At 45.8% G+C, this 15132-nt stretch overlaps 1 protein-coding gene across 4 annotated transcripts in view; it reads right to left on the reverse strand.

The window, feature by feature from the left end:
- The window catches only part of Plpp4 (phospholipid phosphatase 4), a 208398-nt gene that overhangs the window by 64696 nt on the left and 128570 nt on the right, over positions 1–15132 (reverse strand). The window lies entirely within an intron of this gene.

The following is a 15132-nucleotide window of genomic DNA, read 5'->3' on the forward strand; positions in this document are numbered from 1 at the left end:
CCCAGGCCCTGAGTTCAAGCCCTAGGACAGGCGAGGGGGGGTGGATAGAGGGAGGAGGAAGGAAGGGAGGGAGGGAGGGAGAGTGAGAAGGAGGGAGGGAGGGAAGCAGAGAAGGGGAGAGAGAAAGAGAGAGGGAGGGAAGGAGGAAGACAGGGAGGGAGGGACAGAGGGAGAGCAGGAGAGAGAAGTGTAATGCATGTTTCCTAATTTCACGATGGCTGCTCTTTCTCCAGCCAGCCTGTCCTGGGCAGGAGGCAAAGCACTTAGCATGGACACTGGGTGAGGTCAGCAGAACCTGCCAGGCTGCTGGGCAGGGTAGAAGCACATGGGGTGTATCAGTCCTGGGAATAGGAGCTGGATGCTCTGATTGAGGGAATGTACTGACAGGCTAGCTCTGTGAGCCATGGAATTGGTGATCTGCCTCTGGACGGGTCGTCCTCTGCATTGGGATGGCTGGTTAGCCCCAAACACAAGAGGTCACATTAAAATAACAAACACAGCCATCTCATCTGGAGCCATTCTGTGCCAAGCCCTGTGTGGGGTGCTGTACACGGGGCTTGAGTACCCTCAAGGTACAATGCCTCTGTGCATATCATCATACAAAATAACACTGAAATGAACTCCAGGAAATAGAAACAAGAGGGGCTTTTTGTTGATGCTGTTGTTGTTTGCTTTTCTTTTTGTCCATCTGTCTTGGAGAGAATAAAGGGACTGGCACAGAAATGGAGGGACAAAGGGTGAAGAAATGCAGTCATGGTACTCACTAGGTGTTGAAAATGACTTGTGGGTGAGATGAGAGGGAAAAACTGGGAGAAAACAAGTAAAAAAGAAATGTATACTTTGACTTGTGTAACTGTAACCTGTTTGTAACATTTTCAAATAAAAACATATTTTAAAAATCTTCAGTGAACCGTAGGAGGTAGGAATCACAGGAAGAGTCATGGTTCCCATCTTTCAAACGCAAGTGTGAGGGAGCACGGGTCTCTCTACCAGTGTCCGCTAGGCCTGTCATCTTTAAGTGGAAGGGGGCCAAGACCCCCGCATGCTTCCCCCTACACAACCCAGCTCAGTGCCATCTGCAATTAGACTTGGGTTTTCCACATTTCAAGACAGTGACATGGCCCCACAACCAGAAACACAACACCTTCATCTCCATTCTCCTCACTTGGTGTGAACAAGATTAGACTGCTGGAAGGACAGCTAGAGGTTTGCTGGGGAAGAAAACAGGAGAGAAAATGAGCAGAGAAGGAGATGGAAAGAGACCAGAAGATCCTAAGAAGTTGCCCCCACTGACCCCCTCCTATTGGTCACTTGGGACACAGCTTCCATTTGGGTGAATTAATCCTATCTGGTTCCTACCCAGATGGTCTATATCACAGCAGATCACAGCAGCCTCCTACCAGATAAACAGTCACCCCAGGAGCCTCACTCTTGGAGGACAGACCCTCTTCTTCTCAACTTCCCAACAGAAGCAAAGGTGGAGGCTTCACGAGTGTGTATGCCAGCCCCCACCCCCTCTCCAAATCCAGCCCCCTTTCACCTGCAGGGCACATGCTCTGAGGCCGCTGCCTACATACAGCAAGTGATCCACAAAACTACCCCCAACGCAGAGGCCTGGGGTTCTATCTTAACTTGACATCAGACGCCAGAGGCTTGGAGTGTCTTAACCGCAGATCCCCCACACCCCACCACTACACTCTGCTTTGGGGAATAATGTCCTCTAGCCAAATAACCAATCTTATGGAGGGGGACAGGCATTGGTTCTGAAGAGTGGGCTTCTGTTCCCTGCCAAGCCACAGCACTGTTCAGCAGTCCAATCCCATCATTCTGCGGGAACCTTTTGCCTCTCCAGAGCCTCACCCACCAGGTCCTGCCCCTCACACCCGCTGTGTGGCCCTGTGCAGCAGGCGCCGTCCAGTCCAGGCTGGGAGAGCAGATGGTGAGTAGCTAGCTATCCCATGTCTCCAGTCCTGGGTGTCGCCTCCAGCCGTTCTTCAAACCCCCAAGCAGGGATCCCTCTTTCCACACGAGGAGGGGAATAGGAGGCAGCCTGTCATGTACCTCACTGCTAGACATGCTAGGGCAGGAGAAGGTGCAGAGCAGGACAGGGGGCAGGTATGTGGGCTAAGCCTGGACATGGCATCCTCTCGCCAGCTCCCAGGCATAGGAAGTAAAGGGACCCAAAGAGAAGGAATGAGCAACAGATGATACTGAGTGGAGCACTGTGACCAACACCAAGAAACATCCTGCTTATTCCAACTCTTGTTCAGCTTCTAGAAAAAAAGGGCATGAATTTACATTTCTATACCAGGCCCACAGACCTTTCCTCCAGAACCCTCAACTCCAGGGACATAAGCACCCCAGGGAGAATTCCTCCCAAGAATATACACCCTAATTCATCCAGATGTTGGACCCAACAGGGACAGAAGGATAAGTTAAATTCACTCAAGAAACCATCAGGTGACCCCAGGAAGAAAGCCGGAAGGAATGTAGCTAATGACCATATCCCAAAGAGATCAAGCAAGGCAAGCGAGGTGCAGTGACAGAAGACTACAGCAAACACTAAGTGAATTAAAAAAAAAAAAGAGGCTCTTCAGAATGGCAGGAGATGGTATTCCTGAGAGGGAATTGGCTATCAGGGACTCAGAGGAAGGCATGGCAAGGACAGAAATGTGTGGGAAAACAGCTTCATTTGAGAATCGAACTCAAGAATCAGCTGGAAACATTCAGGAAAATGTATACATAAATATAGAACATAGTATAAAAGAAATATGATCAACAGAAAGAAGTATGAAACCTAGGATAGCAAATGAGGGGAGGCCTTTGAATTGTTCTGTACCCCTGAAATGCTGCAGTTTCAAAGATATACACACTGTAAAGAAGATAAATTACGCTAAAAACAAAAACATATGTACACAGTAAGGTCCAGAAACAGGAGCTCAAAGGCAAGGGTGAACAGCTTAGAAGACATCTCACCAAGGGGCCTTCTACCCTGTCCACTCACTACAGGAATGATCTCGAGGAGGCTGGAGACGCTCTCTAGATGGGAGGCACCACTATAGCAGCATCCCTCCCTGATGTCGTGGTGGTGAGGGGCACACCGCAAGGGAAGGCAGGATAGACTCAGCTATGCACCAGACTGCTCAGAGGCCACAGGGTTCCCTTCCTGCAGGGTTTTCACTCAGCAGTGACATTTCTAGACCTAAGGGCAGAGCACAGCTCAGAGTGCCTGCTGCAGGCGTGAACTCAAGTGGAGGCTGCACCAACCCCGTGTGCAGGCAACTGCATCACCAGAAATGTGTCTGTACAAAGAGCCTTCCCCCTGTGTGAGAACAACAGAAGATGAGGAAGGTGGGCCTGGCCGGAGCCCAGCGGGGCAGAGGCCTGTGAAAGCAGCATGCTCTTCTCCCCTGGAGTCCCCTCCTATTTTGTTTTGGAGCTAAGGGTTTTAGTAACTTTGCCTGGGTTAGCCATGAACTTGTGATTTGCCTACCTCTGCCTCCCAAGTGGCTGGGATCACAGGCCTGCACCGGGGTGCTCTGCTGGATTTTTACCTGCTTTTGATTCCAGCTGTACATTAGCACTTAGCACAGTGCCTGGCATGGAATTGGTCTGAGTTGAATCATAAATCCATGGCAGCTGTCTCCATAAAGACCTGGTTCTCTGCCCACATGGAATCTTTAGTTGGAGGCTGGCAGCTGGCAGCTGGCAGCCCTTCTCCTGCATGTAGCCTGGTGCTGTGTTTGGTATGGGTTCCTTGATGTTATGAAACAATGCAAGTCATGGCCAACACTTCAAAAGCAGGAACGGTTGCATCAAGCCCTATATTTCGAGCTTCTGTGGAAGAATTTGGTTTGCCCACCTTGGCTCTGCCTTCTAAGGTCAGTCAAAGGGACTAAGAAGCAGCTGCTTCTTAGCAGCAGTGGATGAGGGAAACAAGGGAAGTGCTCAGCCCAGCGTCTTCCCCACCTGCCCAGTGACTTCTGCTGCCATTTGGATGGCACCTGTGGTATGTGCCATCCTTCTCATGGCTACTCTGACTGCTTCTAGTCCATCTGGAAGGGGAGCATTTAACAGCTCCCATGACCTCATGGGTCCTGCCCCGGAAGCCAGCTCACTGTGCACAAGGTCTGTTCCCAGAGAGCACGAGCACTGCTAGGTACATTGGCTCACCCACACTAGTATGCGGTCTAACTTTCCACTCTGTCATGCTCACTCAGGAATGGCCTGAGTACTTACTGCTTGGAGTATGGCTCAAGTGGTAGAGTACCCTGCTCAGTAAGCATAAAGCCCTGAGTTCAAATCTCAAGACTACCAAAACAATAAACAATATTGTGCTATAGCACAACTTTTCAACTCTCAGAGATATAAAAACCAAGGAAGAATGCTTATTCTTGCCATTTTCAACCTGTTGCCATATTAACTAGACTTAGGAGGGAATTCCCTAGAACCTGTAGTCCTTATGGTAAGGTTTGAATTGGCTTTTAAGGTTTTGCACAGCACTGCAAGTTTTGAGTAATTGAGTTTAGGAAAGTGTGTAATAAATCTGATTGAGCCACAATTACCTCCCCTGTAACCCTCTTTGTCAACCCATTCTACAATTACGTGCATGGAGAATTTTTATGGAATGGAAACAATGAAGGACAAGGCAGACAATCCCTTCTGAATTCCACAGCCAGCCAAAGCTCAATTCTGTGAGGAGACAGTGTGGGTTGGCTATCTTACAGGTAGGCAACAGAAATGGTGCACAAATCTCTGAGTGGGTAGGGAGGAAGTGGTAGAGTGTCAGCCTTAGGCCAAAAAGCTCAGGGGTATTGTCCAGGACCTAAGTTCAAGCCCCAGAACCAGCTTCAAACAATCCTTTAAAGAAAATGCAGAGGACATAAAGAAAGGCACTTCCAGGGAGAAGCTGGGGGTCTGTCTGAATCCAAAGCACCAGAAAGATTCACAGCTAGAGTGAGAAATCCACAGGAGGAAAACCTGGTCTTAAGCCCAGCAAAGGGCATAGATGACCCCTGGGAAGGCATCTGCCTTTCCATTTGTGAGATAAGAGGGCTGCATAGGTGGCCTTCAGTGGATCCCAGGGCCTGACAATGTCTAGTTACAGCTAGAACCCCTGGAGCAGTGATCTTCCAGCTCAGTGCTTGACTCACTCATCATGCTCTTCAAAATGTCACTGTCTAGGCCTCAACCCAGGCCAGTTAAGTCATACTCTTGGACACCGAAGTCTAGACTCCTGCCTAACAGGTAGCCAAAAGAATTCATTGAATGAACATAGGACCCTATGCTGTAATGTTAAAAAAAAAAAAGGAAAAAGAAAACACATTCACTTCCTGAGATCCATGCTAGCAACTGGTCCATCTTCATTTTCAGTACAGAAGAGAACTAGAGCAAATGGAGTATTCCTTGAGGGTCCTTTCCCTCTCACACTCTCATGCGCGTGCGTGCGCATACACATACACACACACACACACACACACGGAGACTATACATGCATGGAGGCTAGCCTCCATGACAACTGGAAGAGGTGACAAAGAGTTTAAGATCCCTTCTGGGACAGCACAGGGCCAAGAGGGTTTGAAGATCTGGTTCTTTCCCTTCTCTCTGCTTTGGCCTCTTACCATCAGGCAGAAAAAGCTGGTGGACTACCTACACACTGAAGAGATGGCAGAGACATCTGGACAACATGTCTGACAACCCTGACCAACAGCAACCAATCTGGAGCCCTGATAATGGGAGGGAATAGCAGACATCACTTATCAAGGGGTCCTGTGCCAAGTGCTCTATAAAACTAGAGTTGAACTACATTTTACTACCAAGGTCAAAGAGGTTGAGTGATTGGACCACGGCTACCTTTACTGGCTAATAAATGGCAGTGGAGATTAAAACCCAAGGCTGTCACATCTAGTCTAGGAAGCCCTTCCATCCCCAGAGAAGACAAATGAATGTGTTGATAATGCAGACAAGCTGGGCTACCTGCTGCCCCTGGTTGTGGGATTTATTTATGACAGGGAGGGCAGAAAATGCCTCTGCTGGCAGACACAATGTCTGTAGCCATGAGCAGAAAGGCTCTTCCTCTCAGATCAGGGAAGTGCTGTTGGACCACAGACAGCAGAATTACAGCCACTGTCAACTCCTCAGTAGACATTCTGTGGTTACAGAGGTGGTGAGAGCACCTAGGCCCAGGGGAGGTTGTGGGGGACTCGCTATGTCACCAGTCTAGGGCCAGAAACCCAGTGGTTCTTATTATCCGTGTCGTTCAGCTCTTCCACTTACAGTCAGGCTTCTCCACATACTGGGCATGCGCAGTTCACAGGTGACTCAAAGCCTTTCCCACCACACGGGGCATGAGTAGCTCACAGATGAGTCTTGCCAAGTACGACATAGACATATGGCTGGAGTTCCAACTGTTTGAAAGCTCTGACATTCAAGAAACAGGTCTTCCCGTCTCCCTAATGTGTTCTGTGCTGCAGAAAACAGTTTAGAAAAGCCCTCCCCACCTTCCATCGCAGCCTGGGCCCAGCACAGTCCTCGTCTAGATCTTCTACCGCTCTGGCCAGGTACCCATACTCCATCACCTTCCCTCCATAGGGCAAAGCCTAGGAGGCTGTCACTTCTGGTGGCCTACAAGGCCCAATGCTGTGAGGCCCAGATTCTGTTCCATATTCCAGAAAAGGGCCACCAGCCAGGTGGCATGGCTGTTCTGTGATAGTCTTGGGGTCACTGCTCAGAGTGAAGCATCTGCCTCTCAGGAGGTCAAGGTCCAAGGAGAAGACAGTTCATCAGACCCTCACCATCTGAGTTGAGATTTCTGAGCTCTACATTAGGGGGTGAGGGGTGAGGAAACTTCTAAAACATCCAGAAGATATCAGAACTCAGTCTTCCTTGAAAATCAGTAAATTCTCCCCAAGAAAGCAAGAGCCTCATTGGGGCCTGAAACCATGAGGGATGAGGGGGTATAAAAGGGGGACAGGGGCTGGGAGTTTGGCCTAGTGGTTAAAGTGCTTGCCTAGCATGCACGAAGACCCGGGTTCGATTCCTTGGTACCACATATATAGAAAAAGCCAGAAGTAGTGCTGAGGCTCAAGTGGTAGAGTTCTAGCCTTGAGAAAGTCCAAGGACAGTGCTCAGGCTCTGAGCTCAAGCCCAGGACTGGCAAAAAGAAAAAAAAAGGGGGGGGACAGGAGGGGGTCTGTCCCCTAGTAGGGCCAGCAGCAGTGCTGGCCCAGTTTAATAGCCTTTTATACCTGATGTCCCTCTGCACTGGATGGCAGAAAAGACATAATTAACTTAAAAATTAGCCTCTAGGCTGGGAGTTTGGCCTAGTGGTAGAGTGCTTGCCTAGCACGCACGAAGACCCGGGTTCAATTCCTCAGTACCACATACAGAGAAAAAGAAAAGCCAAAAGTGGTACTCAAGCTCAAGTGGTAGAGCTCTAGCCTTGAGAAAGTCCAAGGACAGTGCTCAGGCCCTGATCTCAAGTCCAGGACTGGCAAAAAAAAAATAGCCTCTAGAAAACCCATAGACCTTCCTAGGTCTAGCCAGGCTTCTCCCATGGCATGCGGACGATGTGACTCTATGTGTAATCTTGTTAGAGTGCTGGCCCAAGATTCCTGTCAGAATTCTTATGAGTCTTCACTCTATATGAGCCTGACATATGAGCCTTCCATCCTGCTTTGTGTCATTCAAAATCTAATAAGCCTGGCCTCTATGTCTTTATCTGAGTTGCTGACAAAATCCTTAGACAGAAGAGGTCAAATTCAGAGTCCCAAGGGACTCTGAACAGTGTCCTCCAACTATGGTGCTCCTGGCCATACCTCAAATGGCTGGATTGGACAGAAGGCCTTGGCCATTGTACTCCAGGGAACAAGAATGGTAAAACACAGCTGACTCAAATCTCAGCTGCCCCAGCCCTCCCTACCAAGTCAGCCACCATCTGAAAGCACCCCACCACACAGAAATCTCAAGCAGATTCACAGGCCAGATCTGCAGACTCTCACCCTGTTCACTGATGAGACAAGGTCTCTTCTCAAGGCCTTGGAAGATTGGCATCTGCCAATCATAAGGAGATATCTAACCTGCTTTGGGCAGTATGCTGCAATGAAGAACATGTTTTAAACCAGGAGAAAGAGATCACAATAATTACAAGTCCAGGAAGTACATAGGAAAAAGGCTCCTACCTCAGTACATCCAAGAAATATCATACTACCCGCCTGTCACGTTTACTGTATTGTGGCCAATCATAGGTTATGATTAGCATCACGGTGTATACATGCACACATGCGCATAGCATGAGTGCGTGCGTGCGTGTGTGCGTGTGTGTGTGTGTGTGTGTCCTGGAGCATGGACTCAGGGCCTGGGTGTTGTCCTTTTTTTCCTCAAGACTGGCACTCTACAACTTAGAGCCACAGTGCTACTTATGGTTTTCTAGTAGTTAATTCAAGGTAAGAATGAACTTTTCTGCCCATGCGGGCTTCAAACCTGGATCTGATCTCAGCTTCCTGAGTAGCCAGGTGCAAGCCACTAGCACCTGGCTTCTGTTTTAGTGTCTGTCTTTGGTTTTAGTTTTTGTTTATCTGCTGCAATTCAGTGTCCCCACTCTTGCTTACCTTTCCGCTCACTGTAGTGCAGAGGGCACATTGACTTAATAAATAAATGACACCATCATGCATGCAGGCTCACACCTGTAATCCTAGCTGCTTAGGAAGCTGAGATTTGGGGATTAAGGTTCAAAGCCAGCCAGGCAGGAAAGTCCATGAGACTCTTATCTCTGATTAATCAGGAAAAAAAAAAACCAGAAGTGAAAGCATGGCTCCTGTGATAGACTGGCAGCCTTGAGAGAAAAAGTCAAGTAAGAGTGAGGCCAGTGTGAGACCAGTCCCAGCACGCACACTGAGGAGCAAGGTCATCCTCATTGTAGAAAAATGTTCAGGGCATAATGGTAAGTAAAAGGCTGCCTGCTAGACTCCATTTCTGATGAGCAGTGTCCAACTGAAGAAGGAAAGGACTAAATACAAACCAAAATGTTACAGGGCCTTCTTTACATTAAGAGCATACATTATTTCATTTTCTTTCCATTTTTCTCTCTGTATTATATAAGTTTCCTCCATTGAGCCTACATTTATTTTGCAGAAAATCTCTTCTTTAAGTAAAATGGAAGACTTCTTGTTTCAAGCTGTGGCTGGAAAGAGGGCCGGGTAGAGAAGCCACATGGGGAAGAGGTGCTCAGTGCCTGGGTCTCTCCCAGGGAGCCCTTGCCAGAGGACAGGGCACTCAGCTGCGGCATGGGTCCGATGGGGTCAGGGACATAGCCAACTGGTGTAAGTTTGCACATTTAACACACACACGCACACACACACACACACACACACAAACTCACTATTACATTGATCACATCCCTGCTTCACCCTCCTTGCACAGCTTCTAAAAGGCCAAGTGAAGAAAGGAACCAGACATCACCCACCCAGAAAGTGGACAGAGTGGCAAACCCACAGGGTACCTGGTCTCTCTCTCAGTGTGCTCTTTTTCTGGGGGGAAAAGGCAATCCTCCATTAACCTGTGTTCAGAGATGGTGTCTCTCTTGCCCAGGGCCTTCCTCACTGCCATCAACATTCACTCAGGGACCATCACTGGGCATCTATACGGCGGCACCATCCAGCAGGCCCCATCTCTCGAGAGCTACAGCCCAGCACGGCAAATGCCGTCCAACCACATGGGCCATCGACTTGGGGCATATGAGCTTGAACAATACAAGAACCTGACTCTGTCCAGTATGAAATCAGACCCGGCTTCATCTAGGGTCAGAACTCAGGACAAGGACCATGTACCTGCTCACAGCTTGAATCCTGAAGAAGGGAATGGCTCTTCTGCCTTGGGGCACAACCCTGACCAAGCTCTCTTTCTTGTATTTAAATGTGAAATTATGGAATTTAATCTGGCATACCTTTAGAGTTGCTGAGGTAGAAAGAGGAAGCCCTCGGGCAGAGACCCTAACTGCTGACACAGCGGCAGAGAGATTGCTTTTGAAAAATCTGTTCTCCTGGATTAATTTAACACAGGCAGCTCACATTCTTGAGTCTAAAAGGAAGCCACGATTCACTCTTGAGGAAAAATGGGCACAGGTAATTCATCAAGCCTCTTTCAAGGTTCATGATGAAGTTTAGATGGGCTACTTAAAGACAGATGCTATTTTCCAATAATGTCTTTAACATTTGAGGAGAGTGTCCACTCATTAAAAAATAAATCAGGAGTGTAGAGGTGTTATATCTCACATCTGTAATTTTAACTCTTCAGAAGGCTGGGGTCTGGAGGATCACAGTTCAAGGCTAAGTATAGGGGAAAAAAAATTCATTGAACTCTATCTCCAAAATTTAACCAGAAAAAAAAAACAGGGCTGAAGACTTGGCACAAACAATAGAGCACCAGTCTAGTAAGTACAAGACCCTGCACAAAACTTCTCAGGAAGCTCCAGGTCAAGGAGACCAGGAAGAGGAGGAACACAGCCTGAGACTGCCTGCTTATTCCTCCTCAGTGCTCTGTGTCTGTGACTCATCTCTGGTGAGTGACGGAAGACACTGAAGGGAACCAACCAGCCTTCATTTAGGGCAAGAGTTGGCTTTCATAGAAAGTAGCTGTGTGAACTAGCTGCCCCACAAGGCGGTCAAGAAACACAGCTGTGTGGAGGCGAGAGATGGCCTACAAGGACAATGTTGTACGCATGTGTGGAAAGTCACTGTGAAATCCCTCCTTGTGTGGCTAATATGCTAATTTTAAAAAGAAACACAGCTGTATTCAAATGACCCGAAAAGTGTGAGGAAAAGATGAGCCCAAATGTGCAGATCCCTGCATTTCCAGAGTGGAGGAAGCCATTTGCCATGATTTTTATGGAGCCTAAAGGTAAGAGATGTAGGAGTGAGGCTCAGTAATGCCAACGAAGAAGGGAGGCTCCAACAGGGCCTGTCTAAAAAAAATAGCAATGATCTGGGGGAGAGAGAGGGTGGGGGAGGGAGAATTTGAAGGAAGAAGATACAGGAGATCATGCTCAAGGGTGCTCCCATATCAAGCACTGGGCCTGGCATCATTCATTCTTTTGTGCCCTCTGGGAGTGGCAGAGCTCTGTTTGCTCAGTGTCTGAAGTCTTTGCATCTCCTTGGTGGCCCTGAGGTCTTCAGGGCTATTTCATTATCTGCTAGCCTCCTGGCCAGTCTCTACTCTGCCCCTTCCCACACAAACCTGATATAAATGGTCTAGACACATAAAACACTCAACTTCAAATGTTCACAAAGCCCTGCCCTCTCATTCATTAACAGTGTGACACCCCATACATTTTTAACCCCTGCAAGACTTCACTTTCTCATCAGAAAAAAAAAGAAGAGAGAAAAACCTATATAGCTACCTTAAAGCTGTTTGGAGATTTAAGAGGCTATTGTTGCATGGTACTTTCTAGTGCATGGTAAGTACTCAAGGAATACTAGTGACTATTATCATCTCCCGCCTCTCCCGTTCCTTTCTCACCACCATCTCCAAAGCCAAAACCAATCCACTTGGCTATTTTTAACAAACAGTGAAGAGAGCATCTCAGAAAAGTCAAATTTGTAGTTCCATATGTGTTTTCCCAAGTAAAATGTTGTTGTCAAAGAGTCTAATTTAATATGCAATATTGGGGTGCCAATATGGGAGCTTGAATTCAGAGCCTTGCACTCTTGCTTGGCTTTTTCGTTCAACGCTGGCACTCTACAACTTGAGTCAGAGCTCCATTTCCAGAATTTTGTTGGTAATTGGAGATAAGAGTCTTGTGGGCTTCAACTGCAATCCTCAGATCTCAGTCTCCTGAGTGCCTTGGATTACAGGTGTGAGCCACCAGAGCTGGGCCTAATATGCTCTTATTATAGGACCTAAGACCTTTTCACTTGTCCCCAAGAGTTGATTAAGATGCCATACATTTAGGAACCAGGAACTCTTATAATTAAAACAAGAAGACAAATGTGAGACTTGTGTCTGTCTCTGCTACCAGTAATATTCATTAATTTGGGGCTGATATAGTCAGATGAGACCTCACAGGAAAAGAGTCTGGGATGAATTTTGGAAACTAAGACTTTAGATGGCAATATGGGGTCATTTACATAATAACTCAGAAATCCATAAAAATATTCATAATGAGAATAAGAATTGATGGGAGTTCATATAGGAAAACTATCAGTACTGTCAAATAAAATGCAAAAATTATTTTAAAGGTGGAGAGAACAAGGATAGAACCAGGTCCTTTGCCAATGTTAAGCAAATACTCTACCACTGAGCTACACCCCCATCCTTTGAAAAAATATATATATATATTTTGGTTGTTTGTGGGACTTGAACTCTGGGCCTAGGCGCTGTCCCCTGCGCTCTTCAGCTCAAGGCTAGTACTCTACCTCTGAGCCACAGCACCTCTTACAGTTTTCTGGTGGTTAATTGGAAATAAGAATCTCATGGTCTTTTTGTGCCTGGGCTGGCTTTGAACCGTGACCCTGAGATCTCAGCCTCCTGAGTAGCTAGGATTACAGGCGTGAGCCACCAGCATCTGGCTCCCTTGAAAATATTTTTAAAGAGTCATCTAGTTCATGATGGCTAAGATTTTATGCCTTCATCTCTCTTTTCCCTTTCAAAACACCACTGACAAGAATGAAAATATAACTGTGGATCTATATAGAAACTGAAGAGCCTCAAAGCATACCAATCAGTGAGACACATAGGTTTATGAGAAAGACAAGACAGAAAGGAATAAAATAATGGCTAATGCAGCAGAGGAACTCCCCTGTAAAGGAGGTTAGACATGAAGATTACCCAGAATTCTCTGTAAAGGTATCTTCTGAATCATTGACCAACCTAGAAATTGCAAGGACCCCAGAGAGGAGGAACAGCTGCAGCCTAAGGAGTCCAGCAGAGATGTACTCAGTGCTAAGAGACATCGTTTGAAGCTACAGTCTCCAAGTTAAACTTTCAATTGCAATTTCAGAAGGACTAAACCAGAAGTAGAAATCCCACCCTAGGATTATAGATACAATGTAGAATCAAAGGCAAAAAGTAAGACTTCCCAAGCCTAGGCCAGAATTGAGGTCCCAAGAATCAATTAACCACATGCAAGAATAAAACTCAACACTTTGGAGGGGGGAGAATTATCCAGTCTCTACAGTGTATGGATATAGTGTATCCAATCACAATGTCCACACAATAAAAACTGCTTATCTATGCAGTTTTATGAGAGAAATGTAACACATAATTAAACTGGTAAGGATATGGCCAAAAGGGAACCAGAATACACTCTGAATATAAACTTGATCAACCATTCTAGAAAATAAAATGGAGGTTCCTCAAAAAACTAAACACTATGATCCAGCAATTTTATTCCTAGGCATTTATCCAAAAGATGACAAACCAGGATACAGTAAAGCCACCAGCACAACCATTTATATTGCAGTACTATTTACCATAGCTAAGGCATGGAATCAGTCCAGATGCCCCCACAATGGATGAATGAATCAAGAAAATGTGAGATATATAGATATACAGTAGAATTTTACTCATCCATTGGAAAGAATGATATGTCATTTGCAAAGAAATGGAAAGACATGGAAGAATTATATTAAGTGAAGAAAATCAGATCCAAAGAGACAAAAGTTGTATTCTTCCCTCACGGGTCGAAGCTAGAATTAGCTTATAAACATATAAGTAAATATATTGGGGTGATATGCAAATATATATAAATGAAATACAGTAGATTAACTGAAATACAATAGATTCAAGGGAGAACTCAAATACTGTAATTTCTTAGAAAATCAAAGTCAAGGGCCAGGAGTGTGGCCTAGTGATAGAGTGCCTGCCTTGCATGCATGAAGCCCTGGGTTCGATTCCTCGGTACCACATACAGAGAAAAAGCCAGAAGTGATGCTGTGGTTCAAGTGATAGAGTGCTAGCCTTGAGAAATCCCAAGGACAGGGTTCAGGCCCTGTGCACAAGCCCCAGGATAAGAAAGAAAGAGAGAGAATGAAAGAGAGGGGGGGGGGAATCAAAGTCAAAATTCAACAAAATCATCACCAGGAAGTGTACCTGAGGGGGGTGTGGCAAGGGGAAAGGGGTAGATGAATGAAAAGGAGAAGAGAGGGAGAATTCAGTAGATAGCCCACATAAATTAAGAAAAGAGAGGGAAGGGGTGGGTTAGGATGGAGGGAGGGGTGAGAATGTTGCAAGGGGAGACACTGATCAAGATTTCCTCTCCGTAAGCTGCTTTGTTACGTGGCAACTCCTCTGTATGACTAAAGATAATAAAACTTTTTAAATAAAAGTAAATACCTTTAAAAAAATCAGAACTCAAATCATCTTGCTATGGAATCAGCAGAAAGGATTCCCTGCTCTCAGTGTGTTAAAAGAATAAAGAGAAAGATGAGCACAATGGGTGAATGGATGGAAACATATCAAATTAAAACTCAGAAAAACCAGATAGAACTTCTAGAACTGAGAAATTAAGCATTTATTACATGAACTTATCAGCAGAATAGAATAGAAGGAATTTGGATATAATTCACCAGCAGAACAGATGTGGTAGAAAAGAAGAATTGGAAGATAACTCAATAAAAAAAAATCTCAAACTTAGCCACAAGGAAGAAAAGTTTCAAAAACAAATGGAACAGAACAGACCAACCAAGACCTATGACTAATATCAAAATGTCCAGTGATCAATGAAACAGAAAGAGAAAAGCACAAGAATAAAGCAAAAGGAATATGAGAAAATGTGATATCTGAGGAATGCTCAATTGATGAGAGACACAAAAATCATACTTCTGAGAATCTCAATGAACCCAAGAAGGAAAAACACAAATGAGACCAATACACATCATACTTAAAACTGCTGAAAACAAAACAGTCAGAGGAAAAAAAACACACACCGAAATAACACATTGTGCTCAGAAAAGCAATGATACTGGTACACCATGAAAAATGATGGCCTTCCCAGAACAATGTAAAGATATCTGTAAAGCACTAACAAGCTATAAGCAAGAATGAAATGATGTCCTTTGAAGGAAAATGGATGGAACTGGAAATCATCATGCTAAATGAAACAAGAAAGACTGACAAAGATAAACATCATTATTCTGT

Source organism: Megascapheus bottae, chromosome 15, assembly GCF_031878675.1.
Source record: "Megascapheus bottae isolate mThoBot1 chromosome 15, mThoBot2.hap1, whole genome shotgun sequence".
Taxonomy (NCBI): domain Eukaryota; kingdom Metazoa; phylum Chordata; class Mammalia; order Rodentia; family Geomyidae; genus Megascapheus; species Megascapheus bottae.